General features: G+C 45.2%; 1 protein-coding gene across 1 annotated transcript in view; it reads left to right on the forward strand.

The window, feature by feature from the left end:
• The window catches only part of ERLEC1 (endoplasmic reticulum lectin 1), a 1,019,547-nt gene that overhangs the window by 150,481 nt on the left and 853,070 nt on the right, over positions 1 to 15,996 (forward strand). The window lies entirely within an intron of this gene.

A 15,996-nucleotide genomic window follows, 5' to 3' on the forward strand; every position in this document is an offset into this window, starting at 1 on the left:
CCCAATCAACCGGTGGCGCCACTGGTCTGGTGGGTGCGCTGTCGTGTAGCTTGTGGCTTCATAGACTTAGTGTAAAGTCAATCCTTGTTTGTAATTCAAAAGCACATCTCCCATTTGTAAAATCTCGACTCTTTTTGAGAAAAATCGAACCGTACATGCTAGGAACGAAATGTAAGTGTCAAATTGAAGATAACATCCTCAGCTTTCAAACGAACTAAGAAACGCATTCCAACTCCTTATAGTTTTTCTGTAGTCGCATTTCTCGCACGCTGAAAAGTTTGCCCCGATTTTGCATTTGGCTCATTTTCATCCCATATAAAACAGCTATTTCTTGCATTCAACTTCTGAATTCAGTTTCCCATCTATCAGTCATTCAAACAATCATTGTTAGTGTCTACCTGAACCTATTCAAAGCGACTCCCACTAGTTATGAATCCCATTTAGCAAATTAATATCAATATTTAGCATTTTTCCCATTCATTTCAAATCGCATTCAAAAGAATTTGACCTGTTTAAATCATTCCTGTTCTCTAAACTTGCTGGAGGAATTGGGATTGTAACTGCATTGTTGAGTGTGTATATTCCTGAAACCTGTTTTTCCCTCATTCCATCTCTTCATATTGCATATTAGGGGAGATTGAGTAGTAACAGGAGGAAAGAGTGATTACATTGTCTTTGATTGAATTCATATCAAGTTTTATTTCTGTGCTGCATTAATTTCATATTGCATTTCATTGAGCCCACACAGTTATTCTCTGCTACATTATTCTTCTCACCCATACTCCTATTGATTAAAGAGATTATTGATTATTGTCATATTACCCATTGCTGATCATTGTAGAAATAGTGTGATATTTAGATATTGTTCATATTCATAAAAGTGTGATCTATATATTGTTCAATTCATCAAATAAATCTTTTAACTTTGAAAAACAAACCTACTTCTTGGTTCAGTGAGACCGGGGGGATTCAAAGAGAGGGGCGTTAAATAAGGGTACATCGTCCACAAATAAAAGAACTTTTGACATAAAAATATATTAATTAAGGGTTCCAGCTGGGCATCTCATGCTAGGCATTGACTTAGTTGGAGTGCTGGGTTGAAACCACTTACAGATGCCAGAAATGATTTTTCCCCAGGAAAAACTACAAACCCATTCTAGGTTCCTTACTGGCCATCGAAACAGTAGATCTTTTGTGCATACACGCAACACGTTTTCCATTTTCTGAATAGCTCTAACTCTAGAAAGAGTTGAGCACAGTCAAACATAATAAGGTAACAAATTATAGTTTCTCACTTCATTACTGATTTGTTTTAGACCTTACTTTATAAATTCATTACTAAAAGTACCTCGGTAACTTAATTCTTTTTTTTCTGTTTTCTTTTCTTCCCCTTTGACCCACTTTAAATTACACAACAGTGTGGTCCTTGAACTGTTTTCACCCCCGAAGAACACTCGCCTAATGTGCATTGAGTCGAAAACATTGGGTTTTTATGAAAAAGGATATGTCTTTAAAAATCTGAAAAACTGTTAAGAATTTCGGAACACCTATCTGAGAGAGACTGTGTCCTCCATAGAATGGACTGATTGGTTACATACATTATAAATTGTTACATGATACCTTTTTTATAGGGTGCATTTCACCAGGGGCATATCGCATTGGGACCATTGAATGCTAAATCTTGAATTGTCGTTTGAAATGTTGTTATTTTGGTGTTCTTGTATGTAATGTATGTCTTCTCGCTGGTGGTTTTAGTAGGGCTTGTTGATTTTACCTTTTTTTTTTTTTAATACCTACTTTTATGCCGCTTATGGTTCCCTCTTTACGAGGCATGGCTACCTTTTAGGTGAACAAAGAAGCCCGGCAGACTGATGGAGAAAATACATGACTCTCATGTAGACGCTAGCATCCCAGCCTGTATCTAAGAAAGCAAGTCATACTCAACTGCAGCCTGGAACAAACAAACCACTGACATTCAGCAGAGATTCAGAGACTGGTTGAATTGCTATGTATCCGAAGGGGTGGAGGCTAAGAGGGTTTTTTTGTAGAATTTCACTACAGCGGCCCACCACTTGGGGGAGGGGGGGGAAGGGCGGGGAAAGAAAGCCTCAGATTATGCTCCAGTCAGTTGGAGTACACAACCAATGAGGAAGGGGAAGGAAGATAAAACACAGGAAGACCTGGGTATTAAAGACCTGTGGGAACCACAGAGTGTGTGGGGTGTTTGGCTAAGGTCAGGAGGTGTGGAGGTGGACCGAGTGACCAGAAGGTGGAGTGGAATGCTGAAGATTGTGTGAAGAAGCTGGGTCGGAGTGCAGGTGGTGTTTGTGCAAGAGATTGTGACAGTGTAGTCGAAGAAAGTGGAAGGGTAAGGGGAGAGTGTGGAAGGTGGTGAGAGTAGTACAGTACAGGGAGAGGGTGGCAATGAGCGGTAGAGTGATGGAGAGATTTGTGGCGTGGTAGCTGGAAGGTAAACGCAAGTGCATCAGTGGAGAAAGGGAAGTGTGAAAGCTAGGTGGGAGAGGATTGTGAGAAGATAGTAGGAATAGAGGAGGAAGCCGGTAGGAGGAGAAGAGAGTGGGAGAAGGAACACCGGAGGGAGTAGGTTTGAGTAGAAGGTGGGAAAGTACTAGTGGATGTAGAAAGGAGGGGTATCGGATAACAATACCAGATCAGAGAGAAGAGTGAATGGGGGAGTGTTTGTAGAAACACAGGCACCATCTTTAAGCATATTTATTTTCAAAACTTTTTTATTAGGTTTTTTGGTTACAGAAAAACGTATAATTAAACAAGGGAATGTAACTTAAATATGTCCTGTCACCACCCTACCCTCCTCCCTTCTACCCGGACAGTCTTCCTTTGCAGGTGCTTCACTCTATGCCCAGTATACGAAGTCTGTGGGGGCAGTGCTCCTCTCGGAAATCATTGTGTAGGAAATCCAGCACGGTTTCCCATTCCATGGTGAATTTGGCTTGTCTCCCCTGTATGGAGTCCGTCATCCACTCTAGGGACACAAAGTTACATACTTTTGCTATCCAATCTTGTTCTGCTGGGGGGGGTCTCTGGATTTCCATCTTTGCGCTGTGACTAGCAGGGCTGCCATAGATGGGATCACATATGCTTTCTGCTTGTGTTTCTCCCATGATCTGTCGATTTGTCCACCAATACATAATAAGCTTTCCTTGGGGCCTCTGCACTCCTGCGCCCCGATAGTGTTTACATATGTTTATTAACTGTTTCCCAGTATTCCCTTAGTTTCGGCAGCCCCACCAGATATGGAGCCAGTCTCCTTTCCCTCTGTATTCCCGCCAGCACTCCTGGGTTCTCATGGGGGTATATCTGTTGCTTTAGTAATGGGGTGTAGTGCCAATGGATCATTGTCTTGTCTTGTACCGGAATTCCCTTATCTGGATGGCTTGGGTGAGTTTGGGGATGACCTTCCATAGTTGTTCCCAGTCCTCCTCTAGGATAGGTTCCCCCAGTGTGTCTCCCCATTTTGGCCATATATTTTGGGTTCGCCTTCGGGTCCGCTGCTTGCCTCAGTTAGTATATGTTGGGGATTAGGCATTTTTCCACTCAGTCTGTGGTTATGTATTTCTCGAGGAATATGAGGGGGCGGGTTGTGGCTTCTCGTATGCTTGGGTTCATTAGCCAATGACAGAGTTGGCGGTATTGCATCCTGTTGTTTTCTGCTCGGACAAGCTCTGCTTTGCACTGAGTAAAAGGTTTAATGTCTGTTCCTTGGACCATGTCTCAAATTTTTGTGCACCCCGCCCCTTTCCATTTCTTGAAGGCCCCCTTCTCCAACCCTGTGGAAAACTGGGGATTTCCAAATAGTGGAGGGAAAGGGGAGGGAAAGGAGGTGATCTGCCTGTGATCTTTCCCAGAAGTGTGATGGAGGCCCAGCTGTAGTCTATGCGGGTGAAGGAGGTGCACATGGGAGTAGAAGATGTACCCCGATTCTGACCCTTTTGTCGCTATCCATGCATCTTGAAGTGCCAGGTTTGTCTATTTTTGTTTTAAGGGCTATTGGGGGGGCTTGGTGTTGGGTATATCTTGCCTTACTATCTCTCTGGGGCTCCAAGGCTATGTTGAAGTCCCCTGTTACCAGGATCTCCGTCTGGCTGAAAGTTAGTTCTGAGAAAACCGCCCTCAGGAATGGTCCTGCCCCTTATTTGGGCCGTAGATCGTTGCTAGTGTCGAAGTATATGTATCTATACAAATCATGGTGAATAGGGATCTCCCCTCTTTGTCGACCTGTGCTCTTGCTTGTAGGATCTACATGTGTCACCTGAGTTTTAGGTGATGGTTATCGTTTTTTTTGTGTGTTTCTTGGAACGTCACTATGTCTGGAGTGTGGTGTGTGAGCAGCCTTTCCAGCTTTTTTTTCGTCACCGGGGAGATTCAGCCCATCTTATATTAAATGATAGAAGCTTGAACCTTACGTTGTGTATACATGCTTTGCCTCCCGATGACTGTCCCGGGGTGAACTAACTTGGCGGCTTGACCTCAACTTGAGCCCCCTGATAACTTGCCCCTTCCCCTTGTCCTGGTGTGGGTCACATTACCTACGTGGCTCCCGGGCCCAGTTCCTGGCAGATGGACTCGTAAAAATTGGCAGGACCAACTTGAGGGGCTTTCTAACGCTCCTATCGTGATTCCAAGTCTTGGCTAGCAGTAGCCTCCGACCCTGTATGCGTATGGGTTGGGCTGTTTATCTGATTAAAGGGGGACCCCAGTTCATGGTTGGGGGCGTGTTCGTTCTGCCATTGTTTTTGTGGGTGTTCGGGTGTTGTGGGCCTGCACGGAGTTGCCTACGATGTGACTGTACTTGTGACCATTCCCATTGCTTGGGACGTTGGGAGAGCCGTGGTGAACTCCTCACTGAAGGGCGTTCGTCTTCTATGTGTAGAAGCTGTATCCCTCCTCCCATGTTGTTATCCTGCGTTGGCTGCCTTCCCATTGGAAGAGTAGCGCAAAGGGAAATGTCAATTTGTATTGGATTTGCTTGGCCTGGAGCTGTGCCAAGTCTGGGTATAGGTGGATTTCAACTCTATTGAACATTATGGGTTCTGCTGGGTGGGCTGCACGGAGTATGGCTTCTTTTTGGGGGTATCATGTCAGTGCGGCTACCACATACCTTGCTCGTGCCCCTGGTTCCTATCATTTGGGCCCCGCCCTGTGGATTCTGTCACAGGGGATTTCCCCTGTTCTTTCTGAGCCCAGGAGGTCCACAAATATTGTGTGGCCGTAGATTTGAGGTCTGCGTCTCATATAGATTCCGGGAGGTTTTGGATGCAGATGTTTGACCTGTGGGACCTGTCCATCGAGCATGTGTTCTCGACTACTTCCTGCAAGGCTCTCTCTGTGGTGTCTGTCCTCTCTTCCAGGGCCGTTATGTCCTTCCGGATGTCTGAGATCGATTGTTTCGTCTCCCACATGAATGATGCAAACTTGGTGGTGAGCTTATATTGAACTTCTTGGAAGTAGGCCTGAATGTCAGCTTTTGAGGAGGCCATTTTGGAGGGGAGGAGGGACATGTCTGTTTCACTCTCTGGAATGCTCGGGAGCCCTTGTGCTTTGTAGTGGTTGTCTGGGGTTTCCGGGTCCCTTGACCAGCAGCGTTGCATAGGGCTGTCACGACCTGCTGTCGTTGACGCTCAATTGCCTGTAGTTTTTCCCTTTATTTCCCGGAATCTGATTTACCCTGTGGGTGTTAGTCTTTCACCGTTATAGTTCTTTAGCAAAATGGGGGATGTCTTGTGGTGTGCTGGGATGTGTACCCGCCCAGGCTATTGGTTGGGTCTTGAGTGAGGCCTGGCTGGCTCCGGGAGTGTTCGCCCCAGAGTTGGGGTTGTGGTCCAGTTTGGGTAGTCTCTTACTTGTGCCTGCTTGTTTCCTCCTCCGAGGAATGTTGTGTGGTTTGGCGCAGTGGTGGGGGCATCATTCGGAGCGTGTTTAGTGGTGATGGCCCTGTGGAGCACCGGCACGAAGATGTGCTCCCGGGTGCTGCCCTGAATGAGTTGTGTGCACACGCTGAGGGTGCGTGGGGGGGGGAATCACTTGGGCCTTCTACTTGGAATCCTGGTGCCTGAGCACTTTTGCGCTGCTTAGGGTCCCCTCCATTCGCTGCGCGATTCCTGGGGGTGTTTGCTGGATCTCCTGGGTTCTTGTGCTTGATTAGTTTTGCTGAGGAGGGGGCGGCAGCGTGGTGACCCCCTGCCACTCTCCTGTTCTCCCGTGAGCAAGACTATGCTCTCCGGGTTGCCACCTGCTGCTAATGTTGCTGGTGTGTGCCCCCTGGGTGGACTTTGTGTTATGGTCCGGCGATCCAACCTTGATCTGCTGTGTGGGTACGCCTACAGTGGTAGTGGGGCTCCTGACTGTTGTTCCTGCCCTGTCCCACCATATGGGGGTGTCTGCAGAGGTGGCGGGGGCTCCGAGTTGTTTGAATCCGTGCCGGGCAGCCTGGCCTGCCGTGCTGTGCTTGAGTGTTTTACCGGCTGGGTCCACCCGTCTTCCTGGGCTCCAGTGCTGTGTCTCATTGCCGCATAGGGGCGGGTGGGGGTGGGCGGCCCCTGTCCCACCGCCCGGCATGAGACCTGTGTGCTTGAGTGTTAGTGGGGGGTGCCTGCCGCCTGAACTGTGCTGTTGCTGTGGAGGTAGGGGGCAACTATCGTGTTGCGCTCCCCTTCTTTCCCACCTGGCTGGGCAGAGTGCGACGCAGTGGTGGTACGGGTCTGTGGATTCGTGTGCAGTCCCGGAGGGGGTATCTGGATCGGGTCGCCCACTCTTCTCCTGTACTGTGACCTTATACGGCTGCTGGATGGGGGGATGGCCGCTGTCACCTCGGGTGCAGCACAGTGCATATCAATGTGCGTGGCTAGAGCTGGTCCGCTCCGGTTTTGTGTATCTGCCGGTGGCTGACCCTCCCCTGCCCGTCACCGTAGCACCCTGCTGCCTTTTGCGTTCCCCGCTTCTGGTGCCCTGCTGTTAGGTGTCTTGGGGGGACAGAGCTGCTACGCAAACTACCTCACTGTCTGGCTGCCATCTTGGAATTCCCTTGAAGCATCTTTAAGACCAATATCGTGTGAACACTAGAGCAGTGTATCCCTAGAAACTCCTGGAAGGAGGGAGAGGAAACAGACGAGTCTGTGGGCCTTTTAACACCTCCTATGTTAGAGAGGCTATTTTAGTCAGTAGGGGTTGCCAATCAATAGTGGTCACCACGATCTGAGCAATAGAGAAGCCTGTATTAGGGTGGAGGGAGCCCATGAGACACTAAGAGAGGGACCAGCTAGAACAGCCCTTTAATCGAATTAACCTGTGCTCTCCAACAACACCCAGCATGATGAAACATGTTTTATCTTTGCCAGTGGTCCTAGGTTGTGTTTGAAAGAAAGTGCAATCGAGAACTTTGTTGGGTGTCTCCACGCAAGGGGCACAGTAGCTAGGTCCCAGTGTACAGATGAGTCATGGGGGAAAAGGATCCAGGAGAGTTAACATTCACCCCACACCGGGGCGACGGGAGGATGCAGGCACGATTTCTTTTTTTTTGTTGCTTTTATTTATGCTTTTAAATTTCCTTTAGATGTCCTGCAGCACAGGCAAGTACTCAGAGTTGCAAAGCCATGCATAGCCAAGAAAGAGTCCTGCTGATGTGCTGGGTAAAAAATTAAAAATAAAAGGAGCATCGGATACAGTTCTTTCTGGTCAGGAGAGAGGCGGTGCCATCAGTTTCAGCATCCCAAATGATGCTGAGCTATAGTCATCGCCTGCTCTACTTCATTATCAAATTCCAAGAGTTGACAAAAGTTCTTGGTGCATAGCGTTGACATTTAATTCAAATCAGATAACCCAAACCACCGAGCACGCATTTATGCACCATTCGAAAAACAATTCTCCAATTTTTTGCTGCCTGCAGTTAAATCCTTTGTAAACCTCTCTTTTCAGCAGGGCATAGTCCCAGAGTGTATTAGAGAAGCCTGGATCCCTGCTGAAAAAGGACCGCTTGGATCCACATGAACGAGCAAACTATTGCCCTATTACTAACTTTCTCTTTCTTCTCCAGATTATTGACAAAGTAGCTTGCATTCAGTATGATGTGTTTGTTGAGGAGAAGGGCCCTTTATCTCCCTTTATCTCCCAGACAGCCGGGTTTTCAAAAACGCCACGGTACAGAAACTGCACTGGTGGATGTCAAATCCTTATTGACCTGCATTGTTGACAAAGGGAAAGTGGCAGTGTTCATGTTGTTATACCTGTCTGCCGCTTTTGATCTCGTGAATCATGATAGGATGGCAGACAGGCTAATGGAGGTGGGAGGCTGCTCAAGATCAGCAGCCAACTGGTTTCAATCCTTTTTAGGCCCCAGGAGAACAAGAGTTGTTCAAAGAGCTTTTAAATCTGTGGATTTTAGAACTGTCAGTTGAAGGAGATGGCTGCCTGAGATCCTGAGAATGTCAGACCCAGCTACAGTTGAGATGGCGGGCCCATCTTCCTCTAGAAGATCTAAGCGGGGTGGGGTGAATCTCCTGAGCCTCATGAAAGAACTGCTCAACTATCCAAGAGAGTTGAGCAAGACTCCCTGAATGCCTGTGGAGCTGAGGGTCAATCTGCAGAAGATTATTTGACCAAAACTATTGATGGTGTTGTATTAGCCATTGGAAAAATTAAGCAGACTGTTTTGGAGATGAAGAAGGAACAAGCCCTGGTTAAAAAGAGGACGGAAGGTTTGGAAACTAGAGTCTGACTCGGACGATCGCCTTCATACTCTGGAGGAAAGGGTCTCCCAACTGACCTTGCGCCTGGATGCTGCTCAGAAAAAGATCTCCCAGCAAGAAAATTACTCTAGGCGATCAAACCTGAGAATAACTGCTTTTACTGAAGGTACAGGAAATGGACGCCCTGTTGAATGTTTACAAAAAATCTTGCCTAAATTACTGAATCTACAATTGCAACCTGGAGAAATTTGGAAATTGAAACGTCACACCGTACTTTAGCTCCTAAACTCGCACCGGGGCAACCGTCTAGGGATGTTCTTGTGAAACTCCTCAGATTTCCCACCAAGAAACTTCTGCTCAAAAAGGCAAGGGAGATAGGTGATCTGAAGTGGAACGACCATAAAATAATGTTTTTTAATGATTATAGCAAAGATATTGCTGCTCAGAGGAAACTCTTATGGACTCAAAATGACGAGCAAGATAAGCACCTTGTCCACTATAGATTTACCCAGGTATCTACAAGGTTTTTGTGGATGGGACAACTCGCACCTTTAATGATCACTGTAAGGCAATGAGCTTTTTAAGCACTCCTAATGGGGGAAGAAAAGGAAAACCTCCCTTGCCAAATCAAAAAATTGACATCTGCTTACAGAAAGAATTTGTACTTTTTGTTTGCTTTCATGCGTCTTTTTCTGTGTTAAAAAATGTTGCATCATTTGTTATTTTTTGAAGTTTGTTGCCGTTACAAAAACACAGTTGAAAGTCTTCCCTGACATGAGCCTTGGATGATTCGTATATGGCCATTCCTCTAACGTCTTAGCTTCTATGCTTCCAACCCGAATGTTCATGTAATGCCGCAGAGAATTGTGGATCATTTTACGGTATCGGCATGTGGCTGGTGAGCGACCGGACGTCACTGAGTCATGGGGAAATTGCGAGGTCTGCACTCATTGTGTGGACAGAATGCAGACAGTGCGTTGTTCCGAGAGAAACTGCTGCGCAGTTTCGCAGAGTGAAAATGCATGCTGGTGAGTGTTGAGCATATCCACATGCGCAGATGACACCCTTGCCGTCTTGCTTTATCTCTTGCCATGCAAATATTGGCTAAACTGCTAAACCTCTGTGAGTATAAGCTCTGTGCCATATCAACATGGGGGTAATGCTGTGAGGAAACAGATGCAGGCCTTGACACGCTATAGTTGTATTCATGCGGCAGAGGGTTGTGGGAAGACCAATGTTTATTGGGACGCCAGGTCTGTTAAACTCCTTTTCCAGAGAATAATGTGGAATCTACAGTTTCAATCCAACCAACCCAGCTTCTTGAACAAACTCTGGTGGTTGATCCCTTTGATGGTTCCCTGAAAGTAACTGGACCTTTACCTACACATCGGATATGAGCACGTTCAAGCTTGCCTTAAAACGTGTTAACTGTAATACAGAGCACCCGTTATGACCTCCACGATGGCGAGAACTTATACTGTACCTTGAACAAGCTAGCAAAGAATAACGTGACATTTTGTTTTCGGATATTTTTTGTTGTTTTTTTGTTTTTTCGCATACGTGTTTAGATCTGAACCTGCATCCATATGATATTTGTTTTGTTATGCCTTGTAGACTAAGTACTTCCATTGTTCCTGGATGTTTATAAAGCACGTTCAGTATAGAGTAATGCATTTTACAAATGTGTGGGAATGGCCTAGCGGGCATGTGGACAGATCACTCCAATGATGTGGGCCTGCAAGGTCTTTTGCATGAGGATGCAACGGATATGAGAGGAGCTTCTGAACCTGATATAATATATGCAAACTGTTTCAGGCGAAGTTCACTTTACTATAGAGCTGAATGGGGGAAACAAAAAGGAACTTGTCTGGGCATATACTGGGCCCGGATCTAAGAGAACCTCTTGGATTTATGCAAGCAAAAGGTAGGTCATGTAGTATTGAGACTGGATCTGAGGGTGGGATACTGTGTATGACTGCAGGTTGAGTTGAATCAGATGGGAAGATGGGCATATGAGATTGTCACTGGTGTCATATGTACCCTCTAAGTAAGCAGTACTGCACGTTCATGCAACAGGGCTGTCTCTGCTTGATAGTGACGAGGGATTGTGTTTGGTGACGGGTTATGGTGGAATTGCGGTGACGGATATCTCAGATGGAGTGGTGGTTGGATTGTTGCATGGAGGCACACGCATCTGGTTCTTGTGGTGAGGTGGTGGGACCTGATGCCTCTATTGGTGACTAGAGCCTGATGTCAGAAATGAGTGTGGGTTGCCTAGTTCCTTGAAGTCCAGCATGTAGTGTAGGCATTCTTCACGGGCATGTTGTATGGTTGAGAGTTCCCCACAGCAATACATGGAATAAATATAGTTCCTCTGTGGGTGCTTTAAGGGTCAAGTTTGGGAAAAGGGCGAGGAGGGACAGCTCCCGGGGTCTTTAACTTGACCTGGTCTTATAACTGCGGGGGTATATTAGTCCAGGAACCTAAGCGCTCTGGACATGGGGTTGTCCATTGCTTGATGACTTCTCCAACAGGCAGGGGCTTGTCCTTAGAGTGATGTGTGCATTGGTGTACTCCACAGAGGTGTCTCTGCAGCTTCAGGTTTGAAAGAGCGGGAGGGAAAGTGTAGTGAGTCCTGTTCTAACTTGTTGAATCTGTAATATGTTTTAAACACTTGCATCCTCGAGTGGTGCGCTGTCTGTCACATGCTTTGGATTCATAGTAGGGTGTCTCCCTCCTGCGGGGGTTGTACTTGCAAATTAGTAAACAGAATTCCACAGCTGTTTGGATTTGGTAGAGGAGTGGAAGGCGCTCTCATACATTAGGCACCACAACCTGATGTAAAATATACTTGGAAAGTGCTGAATTTTTGATTTTGTACCCCCCCCCCCCGAATATCGTTGAAATCTGCATTCGAAATAGTGATGCGTGACTCTAGACAACAATCCTCTACAGTATCTTTAGAACCACTCAAATTTGGCTTATATATATAATATATATTTCATATTTTGGATTAGGTGTATTAATGCTGTTAAGGAATCTGTAATGTGTTCTGATTGTTAGACACCCTTTGGACCAACTGATATTCGCTCCTCTTATTTGACATCGGCATGGAACATAGATGTTTCAGTGAGAACAAGGAAGGGAGGGTGAGAGTTAACTCAGTCGTTCTTTGGGATTGCCCACGGAGCTACTTAATCCGTTTTGCATTTTTTTACAGGCGCTTTGATACATTACTATTTTGGTGACATGACACTTGAATTGACTTTACAATTTTAAGATTTTGTAAAACAATGTTGATCAAATATGAGGCAGAGCAGAGCAGCAATCTTTTTGCTGCCCTTTTGTCATGTTCTGGTATCTACTTATTCTGATCTACTTTCTTTTTTGTAAATATATATATAAAAAAAAAAGTATAGCCGATTGGTCTTTTTCTTTTGTTACTACGTTTCTAGGGGACCAAGTCTCCAATGGGGTAAATCCCATAGAACATCTGTGGGATGCCTTAGCCCAGCATTGCGTTTGTTATCTTCTTTCCTTTCACCTATCTGAATGGCTGAGTATTTGAAGATAGTGAGCTGGAATGTAAAGGGAATTAACAATCCGATAAAGAGAAAAAAGGTTCTTAATTTTGTTACTAGAAACAAGCCTGATGTTTTTCTGCTTCAAGAGACTCCTCTTCAACAGGACAGGGCAGAGTACATTTTGAACTCTGTTTTTGTGAAAGAATACTCAAGTACTTTTGCTAGTAATTCAAAGGGTGTATCTATCCTGTTTAGAAGAAATTTAAAGCTCTCTCTGGACAGGGTAGAAATTGACTCTGAGGCTAGATTTGTAGCGCTAAAATTGTTAGTGGAGAATATTTTCGTTTGATAATCATTCATATTTACGCCCCAAATATTGGACAATCCTATTTTTTTTAAGTAGACTAGACGACATCCTGATGAATATGAGAGACGGCGCAATTCCCGATAGGTGGGGATTTTAACACTGCCTTAGATAAGGTATTAGATAAATCGGAGTTATCACGGCCTTACGCAGAGGAGAATGCTAGGAAGAGCCTTTTACAATTTATGCAGTTCTGGGACATGCATGATGTATCGCTTGATGCAAACCCACGCAAGAGACTGTATAGTTTTTGTTCTATTCCACATAACACATCCTCTCGGATCGATTATTTCTTAGTGATTAAAGATCTTTTCGGTACTGTGAATTCTTCAAGGATGGGAGAAATTGTGATCCCAGATCATGTGTGCGCCTTTCTAGAGTTGAGTAAGTCTCTGGGAGAGGTGAGGAATAGTAGACAATGGAGATTTGACACAAGGCTGCTGTCTGACGAAGACTTTGTCAAGCAAATGAGTTCAGAGATTACATTCGTTATAAGGGACAACGTAGGCTCAGTTAACAATTTGGGAGTCATTTGGGACGCCTTGAAGGCGTATTTATTTGGCAGAATAATTAGTTATGTCTCGTACAAAAAAAAGAAAATTGAGACTGAGTATATTAAAGCAGAATCTATTTATAAGTGCAGTATGGACGTTTATAATAACTCCCTATCTAGTGTTTCTCTGTCCGCTATGTTGAGAACCAAAGCCGCTCTGGACAGTATAATACAAGCAAAGGCGGAAAAAGATGTATTCTACACTAGACAAGCGTTCTGGGAGCATGGTGAAAGCGCAGGTGCTCTACTGGCTAATAGATTGAGAGGCATGGAATCTGGGAGACAGGTGTTATCCATGACAGAAGATAATGGATTGCCCTTAAAGAGAAACCAGGACATTTGTGAGGCTTTTAGGAAGTTCTATGCGTCCTTATATTGTGATGAGGGAAATATAGGAGTGGAGGAAATTACAAGATTCCTAGGCCAGTCCCCAATTCCGAAACTATGTAATGATGATATGCTCTCCTTGGACAGGGAAATAACAGTGTAGGAGATTACAGACACTATGAATCTCTTAGCCCCTGGAAAGTGCCCAGGACCCAACGGTTTCCCAATTGAATTTTACATGACATTTTGCTCCTTGCTTGAACCATTCTTGGCAGATCACTTCAGAGAGATCATTACCACTGAACAAGTGGTTGATTTCATGCGAGCAGCAATAATATCAGTGATCCCCAAGCCGGATAAGAGCCAATTGATATGTGGTAATTGGAGATCAATTTCCCCTTTGAATACTGATATCAAACCTTTAGCTAAAATTTTTGCGGTTATGATGAATCCGAAATTAATTCATCAGAATCAGACGGGCTTCATCATGGGTAGGAATAGCTATGACAATTTAAGAGAGCTTTTGTGAAAGAATACTCAAGTACTTGGGTCCCCTTGGCAGTAGCTCCTACCATTTGTGGTCGCTCAGGCTTCCTAAATGTCAGTCAGAGCACCATAAAAGACAACAAAATGTGGAGGGGAGTACGGATCCAGGAATGAGACGCGTACACAGAGGACTCATGATTTATGGTTAAAACCCTTTATTAAATCAAAAGGGGGTTGGAAAATGGCTCACTAACCCTAATCTAGGAGGTATTTCCATACCTCAACCAAAACACAGGGGGTCTGTCCTTTGTCAAGATGTCCAAAGCAAAAATGTCTTGTGTCCAAAATCCTATCCTGTGCCCTCACACACCAAAACTAACTCTAAGGTGCAAAGAATATGGTCTCTGGTTTTCAAAGTGCACATATGTTCAAATCCAAAAAACAAAGGTAGAAATTCAAACAAAACTTTCCAAGTGCACAATGTTCACAGTTCCACAGAATGGCTCCCTTCCCCAGATTCCGTTTTACCAATGCAAAAAGTTCAAGCAAAGAATAACCACATTTCTTGTAACCCAAGAAGATCAACTCCCTCCTCCTGGTGTGTTTACAGTACTTTGGGAAATGGATCCCTTGCCCAGTTTTCTCTTCACATTCAAGACAGTTAAAGACAGTTAAACATCCTAAGGGCATGGTTCCTCCTTGGGATTCTCTTTTAACTGTATTACAATTTGGGTGTGTGTCCCAGACTTGCAAGTCACCTGTATACTCCCCTGCCAGGCTCTTTTCCACATTTATAACAATTTAAACTCTCAAGGGCATGGATATTCCTTGAGGGTCTCCTCTTATTGGAACTTATTACACACACTTGACTTTGCCTGGTATGCTCTCCTACAAGGTCTTCTATACAGTCTTTCAAACACTTGTCTCCCGGTTTCTTTCAAATACTTAGCTTTGCCTCGTATACTCTCCTGCCAGGACCTTTATGCAATTACTTTTGAGCACTTCGCTTTGCCTTGTATACTCTCCTGCCAGGACTTGTATGCAGTTACTTTTCCTGTTATCCTTGAAATGATATTTGCACAATGTTGGCTTGTGGAGCCTTGTTTGCTAAAGTTTTTCAATATTCGCTTCTTCTCTCACACATTGGGTCTCTGACCTTTTTCCAAGACCATTCACTTTTACTTCGCTTTTTCTTCTGCAATATGGGCTCAGCTTGGTTCACAAATGTGTTACTCTTCACAGGCTTCACTTTGCATCTCTTGTGTTACTTTTATGAAACAGCACACGCTTTCAGGCACTCAGTAACCCGTCAGTCTTCCCTGGGCTTAATGTGTACTTTAAGTGTCTCTCGCATTTCTTTGCTTCTTTTTCTTTCAATTTGTTGGCTCAGTGTGCGTCCCGTTAGCCGCTGTGCCCTTGCTGTGTTTTTCTCTACTGTGCTCAGTTCCGCTGCCTCACGTTCTCGGGTGGCGGGCTTTCTGCATTCTGGATTCTCCTCTCCACCGTATGGATTCCCATGGCGTGTTTCCTCTCGGCGATCGGACCGGTGTCAGCACAGGTCGCGGCACATATCCGCTTCTGCAGCCCTCCCTGCTGTCTGTCAGCTGTGGCAGATTTAAATTTGCTGGCATGATTGAACAACTTCCAAAGACTAGACCGCTGTGCTGGTTTATCGGTCTTAGTCATCTTCGTTGCTCCGTCCCTTCTTTCTCACCTCAGTTTTTACCATGCTGTTTCTTGTGTGATTTTGAGGAAGCTGATGTTGGAACTCACCGTGAGTGGTCATCTATACTCCTTGCCTCTTCCTCAGATCAGGTGTGATACACTGTTCCCTGTGTGATATTGGGGAATGCCTGAAGTAGACCTAGCAAGTGGTTGAGGGAGAGTGTTACAATATTCCAGCAGGGCATGGGTAATGGAGGGGAGCATACCTAAAAAGAATGGGGGTATTTGACTTTCTTCAAATGATGTTGTTTTATTCTCCTGAGGGTCGCATCCCACCAGGTGGTCTTCCCTCAT

The sequence above is a fragment of the Ambystoma mexicanum genome, chromosome 4q (assembly GCF_040938575.1).
Source record: "Ambystoma mexicanum isolate Mex_15411 chromosome 4q, UKY_AmexF1_1, whole genome shotgun sequence".
In the NCBI taxonomy this organism is placed as follows: Eukaryota; Metazoa; Chordata; class Amphibia; order Caudata; family Ambystomatidae; genus Ambystoma; species Ambystoma mexicanum.